This window comes from Piliocolobus tephrosceles, chromosome 10 (assembly GCF_002776525.5).
Source record: "Piliocolobus tephrosceles isolate RC106 chromosome 10, ASM277652v3, whole genome shotgun sequence".
NCBI classification, from domain to species: Eukaryota; Metazoa; Chordata; class Mammalia; order Primates; family Cercopithecidae; genus Piliocolobus; species Piliocolobus tephrosceles.
In genome coordinates, this window is record NC_045443.1 from 90361103 (window position 1) to 90369498 (window position 8396).

The window sequence follows — 8396 nt, forward strand, 5'->3', positions numbered from 1 at the left end:
CTTTCTTTCTTTCTTTCTTTCTTTCTTTCTTTCTTTCTTTCTTTCTTCCTTCCTTCCTTCCTTCCTTCCTTCCTTCCTTCCTTCCTTTCTTTTCTTTTCTTTCTTTTTGGATATAGATAGGATCTCACACTGTCGCCCAGGCTGGAATGCAGTGCTTGCGATCTCAGCTCATTGCAGCCTCAACCTCCTGGCCTCAAATGATTCTCCCACCTTGGCCTCCCACGTGCTGGGATTACAGATGTGAGCCACTGTGCCCAGCCTGACATTATTTTCTTTACACTGTACACTTCAGGCATGCTGAACTATTACACATTTCTGGGCTCATCATAGTCTCTCCCTTACTTCTGAACCATTATATATGCTATTTCATATGCCTGAAATGTTCCCTACACTCATCCTACTGTTACCTGTCTAATTCCTACTCATCTGCAAGTCTCACCTTGCCTCCCAAACTAAACTACATGGCCTATGTATACCTACATTTTCGTACTCAACCCTGTAACTACAGGGAAGAAGAGACCTTGGGTCACACACTCAAAACACTCTGGGCCACAGGACAAATTTGACAAAAATGTAAAGTACATCTTCCAGCTACCTTCTCTTGTTCTGAATACATACCCCCCAAACTTTCAATTATACTTGTCTTCCCAGGTAGTTTTGTCTCTAAAGAGTAAATGCACAACTCACATAAAAAATTTGTTGCCCATTGTAAATTAATACCATTTCAGCCTCTGTATGTTTGAATAATATGAGTCTGCTAGGAGAAGAATTTACTTTCAACATGCTGACAAAAATTCAAGTTTTGAACCTGCTGAGCAAAGATTCAGAGCCTGTACCACAGTGAATGTACCAATGTAAATGAGCTTCCTGAGGTCTCTTGACAGCTAGCCAGCTGGCCTTCCTACATGATATAATTAGGATGATGGGTTGCATACAATTTAGACCTATAGCACTTCTATCTCCCCTTAGAATTTGATACAAACTCAATGGTAGAAGATTCCAGAGGCTAATTCTAACAGTACCATTGATTAAACTCATAGATTACTTAGAATGGTCTGAACTTTTAAAGTAATGCAGTAAGGACTCAAATAAATGGTTTTTGTGAAATACTAATCTGAAAATGTCTTGCTCCCATATAGATGGCAGCATAAGTAAAGAATAGAGATGGTAAAGTACTCTAAAGTATTATGACTAGGGACATTATTATTTTGTAAAAATATATTCTAGTGAAAGAAGTACATACACACACTCCCTCTCTCCTCTTGTTTGTATCTATTTCTACCTAGAAAAGTCTTTTTGTGTTGTTAAGAGAGAAAAACTTGGTAACTCAGCACAATCATCCTTTATTTATGTCATTGCTTCTAAGTAATATCAAATGAAATTTAATATTAAAATTTGGAAGATAACATAAAAAACACAACACACTTTTGTTTTGTTTTGTTTTGTTTTGTTTTGTTTGAGATGAAGTCTCCGCCTGTAGCCCAGGTTGGAGTGCAATGACTCAATCTTGGCTCACTGCAACCTCTGCCTCATGGGTTCAAGCAATTCTCCTGCCTCAGCCTCTTGAGTAGCTGGGATTACAGGCGTGTACCACAACTGGGATTGTGGTACAGGTGTCCGCCACCATGCTGGGCAAATTTTTGCATTTTTAGTAGAAAAGGGGTTTCACCATGTTGGCCAGGCTCATCTCGAACTCCTGACCTCAAGTGATTCACCCGCCTTGGCCTCCCAAAGTGCTCGAATTACAGGCATGAGCCACCACGCCAGACCTCAGGTAGTTCTTTATAGCAGTGTGATAACGGGCTAATATATGTACCAATAACTTACATTTAAATATATAATTTATTGATTGGCTGTACCATGTTCTTTGTATCACAGATTTCAGGAACATGAAGATAATGGGCAGGTCAGCTAGTCAGAAACAAAATGCCTTTTTTTCCCTCCAAAATAGTTGTATTTAAATAGAAACAGGTTTCCTCTATACTGCCGAGGTTGATCACAAACTCCTAGCTTCAAGTGATTCTCTTGTCTTTCCAAAATGCCGAGATTACAGGATGAACCACCATGCCAGCCAGAATGCCTTTTAACAATTGTTCCTGACTGGGCACGGTGGTTCACACCTGTAATCCCAACACCCGGGGAGGCCAAGGCAGGAGTTAAAGACCAGCCGGGGCAACAAAATCCATGATCATGCCACTGAACCACAGCCTGGGCAACAGAGTGAGACCCTGTCTGGAAAAAAAAAAAAAAAAAAACCTGATAAGGTGCATGTTGGCTAATGCCTATAATCCCAGAACTTTGGGAGGCCAAGAAAGGAAGATAGCTTGAGCACAGCCTGGGCAACATGGTGAGACCACATCTTCACACTCACACAAAAATTAGCCAGACATGGTGGCATGCACCTGTAGTCCCAGCTACTCTTGAAGCTGAGTGGGGCGGATCACTTGAGCCAGGGAGGTGGAGGCTGCAGTGAGCTGGGATTATGCCATTGTACTCCAGCCTGGGAAACAGAGCAGGACCCTGTATCAAAACAAAAATGAAAACCCAAACAAAAAACAATTACCCCTGGGCATGGATGCAAGATGGTGGGGGGTTGTAAGATGTAACTAAAGTCATGTACTCATGTCTCTCTGGGCCTGGCACCTTTTGCAGACCTCACAGAGCTCAGATTGCTCTGAGCTATATTTCTTTCCTCAATTCATTCAAGAAACTGTACTATATATGTTGTTACTGTGTAAGATGATGGGAAGAAATTTAAAACTAATAAATAATTCAGTTTTTTTATGACAAGTGACAAAAATCTTTAAATCCTTTCATATACCGAAGAAAAAGTCTGAAATAGTATATATTGTAATTTTAACAAGAAAAGTTAGGAGTATTGAAACCACCTTTGCAAAAATAAACACTGAGAAAATTATGAAAGAGGTCTGACCTAACTGACTTCAGCTTGCTTACATTCTCCAAGCTGCCCTTCTTCATTCCTAGGTGCAGGCCAAACTAACTTTGGGAGGAATTTGATTTATAGTCTAACTTTGAAACAAAGATGATAACAGCAGTTTCCCGAAACAAACCCACAAACCCCCTTCTTGCCAGGGGGACCAGACCGTCTTTGTAAGACTAACCTATTAACCACAAGATTAGAAATGATGGCTTAGGAGTCATACAGCCAGAAGCCACAAGATTTCAATCCTCCCTAGTTGTTCCTAAGGATAACACTACTATTGTAAAACCTAAGATTGGTGCTCAAGATATTTTTTAGACCCTGTGTTACGGTGCATCAGCTGGCACCTCCTGATCAATCAGCACTCTCTATTCCCTGGCCCTCTACCCACAAAACTATCCTTAAAAAAATGCAGTCTCTGAATTTTGGGGGAGACTGATTTCAGTAATAAAACTCTAGTCTTCCATTCAGCTCGCTCTGTGTGAATTAAACTCTTTATGTATTCCAATTCCCCTGTCTTAATAAATCATCTCTGTCTGGGCAGTGGGCAAGGAGAACCCACTGGGCAGTTACAGTATTGTTAGTTAAATAAATACATTTGTTCAGGAGTTCGAGTCCAGGCTGGACAACATGATGAAACTCTGCCTGTACAACAAATACCAAAAAAAATTAGCTCAGCATGTTGGTCCATGCCTATAGTCCCAGCTACTCAGAGCCCAGGAGGCGGAGGTTGCAGTGAGCCGTGATGGAGCAACTGCATTCCAGCCTGGATGACAGAGTGAGTCTCTGTCTCAAGAAACAAAAACAATATGTATTTGTACCTCCGTATTGACAATCTTGCTAAATTTTAAATACCATGAGGTAGTAGATTAAAAGAATCTATTGTACCTTTTGCTCTGAGTTAAAAAGTTGAAAACACTTGGAAAGAGCAAGCCGTTTTTAAAAGCTGAAGGTATTCAGAGCCACCAAGTCATTTTTCAAGCTTTCATAGTAGCTTCTGACCTCTAGGGGGAGTTTGGCTTGAATAACTATGCCTACAGTTTAGAGGGCGCCATATCCATTCTTGTTTTGCTTCATTTTATTGAATTTTTATTTTTGTGTCTTGTTTCTGTGGTTTGAAGAATTAATAACTACTAAAATTTGGTTTAAGTATAAATCCTTTAAAGAAATGCTTGCCAGAGCTTTTCTTTATATTTTAACTTGCTTACTCAAGCAACTTAAGCAACAGTTCACTGAGGAAGTTTTTTGTTGAGGTTTTTTGTTTTGTTTTGTTTTTCCATGCAAAAGAAGTATCGGTGTTGAAACCTGGGTGTCCCTGGACAACACAATTTACCTGTGGTTGACCTGGGTTTCACTGGACAACACTGTTTACCTGTGGTTGTAAAATGTTCTGTAGTTCAATAAAATAAAGATAAAATACAAGACTCTAGATGGATAAAAATTAATCAATGTTTTGACTTTAAAGAAGCTTTGGTAAGAATGTTTCAACACTGAGTAACATCATTCTATTGAACTTTGCAAACATTGTATATCATTTTAAAAGTAATTTATGCAATGATAGGAAGCTGCATTGGTTACTTACTTGCTCTGTATTACTTTATATATTGTAACTTTTCATTGCCAAAGATAAAAATAACTAAACAGAAAGTTTGTAACTAACATTGAGTGAGCATTTGGTAGCACTGTTCTAAGCTTCTTATTTTATTTATTCCTCACAACAATCCTGTGAGGTAGAAAGTAATGAGGTGTTTTGTTGTTGTTGTTGTTGTTGTTGTTGTTGTTTGTTTGTTTGTTTGAGACAGAGTTTCACTCTTGTTGCCCAGGCCGGAGTGCAATGGCGTGATCTTGGCTCACCACAACCTCTGCCTCCCAGGTTCAAGTGATTCTCCTGCCTCAGCCTCCTGAATAGCTGGGATTACAGGCATGCGCCACCACGCCTGGCTAATTTTGTATTTTTAGTAGAGATGGGGTTTCTCCATGTTGGTCAGGCTGGTCTCAAACTCCCGACCTCAGGTGATCTGCCCGCCTCGGCCTCAAAGTGCTGGGATTGCAGGCGTGAGCCGCTGTGCCCAGCCAGTAATGAGGTTTAAAAAGATTAAATAACTTGCCCAAATCAAGAAGTGATTGGGCAAAGATTTAAAACCAGACAACCTGACTCAAGAGCTCTGCAGTGTCAATGATTTCTAATACTTAAATACCTAGTATGCTGGTTACACTAGTAAAGAGGAAATATAATTCTAGGAGTTTAAATGTTTTATTTACTTATTTATCTACATATTTTAAAAAATTATCATAAGCTTTCATCACATATAACTCTATGGTCTTCATAATTTTAATGTCTTTTTTTTTTTTTTTTTTTTCTGAGATGGAGTCTCGCTCTTATTGCCCAAGCTGGAGTGCAATGGCACGATCTTGGCTCACTGCAACCTCCACCTCCCAGGTTCAAGCAATTCTCCTGCCTCAGCCTCCCAAGTAACTGGGATTACAGGCATGTGCCCCCATGCCCCGCTAATTTTGTACTTTTAGTAGAGACGGGGTTTCTCCATGTTGGTCAGTCTGGTCTCAAACTCCCAAACTCAGATAATCTGCCCACCTCAACCTCCCAAAGTGCTGGGATTATAGACGTGAGCCACCGCGCCTGGCCCCATAATTATAATTTCTAATGCCTAAAAGTCTATCAACATTAGAATGTAGAAAATCAGTCCATAAGGAAGTTTTTTTTTTTTTTTATCTCTATTGCTTCATTTTTAAATATATATATTTTAGGTTTTTGTTCGCTCATTAAAATGTATATAACAAATCAGAAGGATATAAAGTGCATTCTATATGTCATTGTATAATTTTTAAAAAGCTAAAAGCCATGGTTTTCATGGTCCATATATATAGAGTTGGCTGAGCACGCTGCCTCACATCTGTAATCCCAACACTGGGAGGCCAAGACAGGAGGATTGCTTGAGCCTGGGAGTTTGAGACCAGCCTGGGCAACATAGTGAGACCTTGTCTCTACTAAAAATAAAAATAACTTAGCCACCTGTGGTGGCACATGCCTGTGGAACCAGCTACTTGGGAGGCTGAAGCAGAAAGATCGCTTGAGCCCAGGAGGTCAAAGTTGCAGTGAGCCATGATTGCACCACTACATTCCAGCAGCCTGGCTGACAGAGCAAGACCCTGTCTCAAAAAAAAAAAAAAAAAATCAAAGCGTTCATAGATAAGAGAGTCAGCAAGAGAAGAAAGCCAGTTCAAAGGGGCATAGGACAGGTAGTCACTGAAAGAAAAAACAAATGCTAGACTATGCTAGAACAAACAAAAATGCTAGACTATGATTACTAAATTACATAAAAACTGGTTAGTGCCGCATAGGGTAATAAAACTAACTGTGGGTTGTAGTCTCTTTACCAGCCTCAAATCATCTGCATCTCTATGAGACAAAGGTTACTTGCACTTATATTCCACAATGATTATTTGCATCACTATCTGGTTTTCTACAATTTACTTTCTGCTCTTATATCCTTACCAATTATCACTATCTATTATATTGCATATCTTACATATTTACCATGTTTACTGTCTTCTACATTAGAACATTTCCCCACTTCTGTACACTGCTATATCCCCAATGCCTACAACACTGCCTAGCATACAGCATGTACTTAAAAGTATGTGTGGAATAAATAAATAAGAAAAAAATGTTTAATGCAGATCCATTTGCCTTTAAAACTATATTTTTTACATATTTTTTTTTAATTTTTACCTTTATATTTTTAAAATTTTTACCTTTTTCTGTTTTTTGTTTTTTTGGGGTTTTTTTTGAGGCTGGGTCCCACTCTGTTGCCCAGGTTGGAGTGCAGTGGCATGATCTCGGATCACTGCTGCCTTTGACCTCCTGGGCTCAAGCAATCCTCCTGCCTCAGCCCCCTGCATAGCTGAAACTATAGGCGCATGCCAACACGCCCTGCTAATTTTTGTATTTTTGGTAGAGACAGGGTTTTGACATGTTGCCCAGGCTGGTCTTGACCTTCTGGGCTCAAGTGGTTCACCTGCATCAGCCTCCCAAAGTGGTGGGATTATAGGTGTGAGCCACTGCACCTGGTCCCACAGTTATTTTAAAAGGAAAAATAGGGAAAATGTAAAGTAAACAAACCCAAAGTACATTTAAGTGTAAATTAAATCAGCTGTATGAAGGATACCCAAGCCCTCATAATGGTGATTGAACAGAGAAAAGCTTCTTTCTACCTATCTGTGGAGAGATGAATAGAAATGACATGATGAGGTAACAAAACATGGAGAAACTGGAGAAAATCTACTAACCAACCCCCCTCATTCTCATTTTTTTTTTTTTAGATGGAGTCTAGCTAAGGAAGGAAGGAAGGAAAGAAGGAGGAAGGAGGAATGAAGGGAGGGAGGAGGAGAGGGAGACAGGGAGGGAGTGAAGGAGGGGGAAAGAGAGGGAAGGAGAAAGCAATAGGGGAGGGGAGAGAAGGGGAGGGGAGGGGAGGGATTAGCCAGGTGTGGTAGACGCTGGCTGAAGAAGTAGGAGGATCACTCGAACCCAGGAGGTCAAGGCTACAGTGAGCCATGATCACACTACTGCACTCCAGCCTGGGTAATAAAGCAAGATCCTGGCTCAAAAATAAAAATAAAAAGTCATTGTTTATATCAGCCAGAATGGTCATATTTAAATGAAAGCTAGATTTCTTTTCCTAAACATAACCTAGCCTATAAATCATTAACCAATTTATACACATCATTCTGCTCCTTCTTCTATTCTCACTTAACAATATATTGAACCTCACTATGTTCAAATATGACATGGGACATGCATTTTTTTTTCTTAAAGTATTCCTTGTTTATATGAAATTCAAATGTAGCTGGGTGTTCTGTATTGTGAGTTGCTAAATCTGGCAGCCCTACTTCTACCATTGGTCCAACACAAGGTGGCTGTTCCAGTTCTAGCCTCCACTCAACCATAGGAAGAGCTTAAGTAGGCTCAGGGAGCACATGTCACATATTACTTCTGTGCATATGCCGTGGGTCAAAGCGTTTCCACATTTAGCTTCTAAGGAAGTTGGGAAATGTAGTCTTTAGCTAGGCAGGCACGTAGCCAGCTAAAACTCTATTGCCAAGAAAGAAAAAAAGAATGGGTACGGGAGAACAACTAGTAGTCCCACATAGATAATAATCTCAGCCGGGTGCGGTGGCTCACATCTGTAATCCCAGCACTTTGGGAGGCTGAGGTGGGGGGAATCACCTGAGGCCGGGCATTCAAGACCAGCCTCACCAACATGGAGAAACCCCGTCTCTACTAAAAATACAAAATTAGTCAGGCGTGGTGGCACATACCTGTAATCCCAGCCACTGGGGAGGCTGAGGCATGAGAATTGCTTGAACCCAGGAGACGGAGGTTGTGGTGAGTCAAAATCCCATCATTGCACTCCAGCCTGGGCAACAAGAGTGA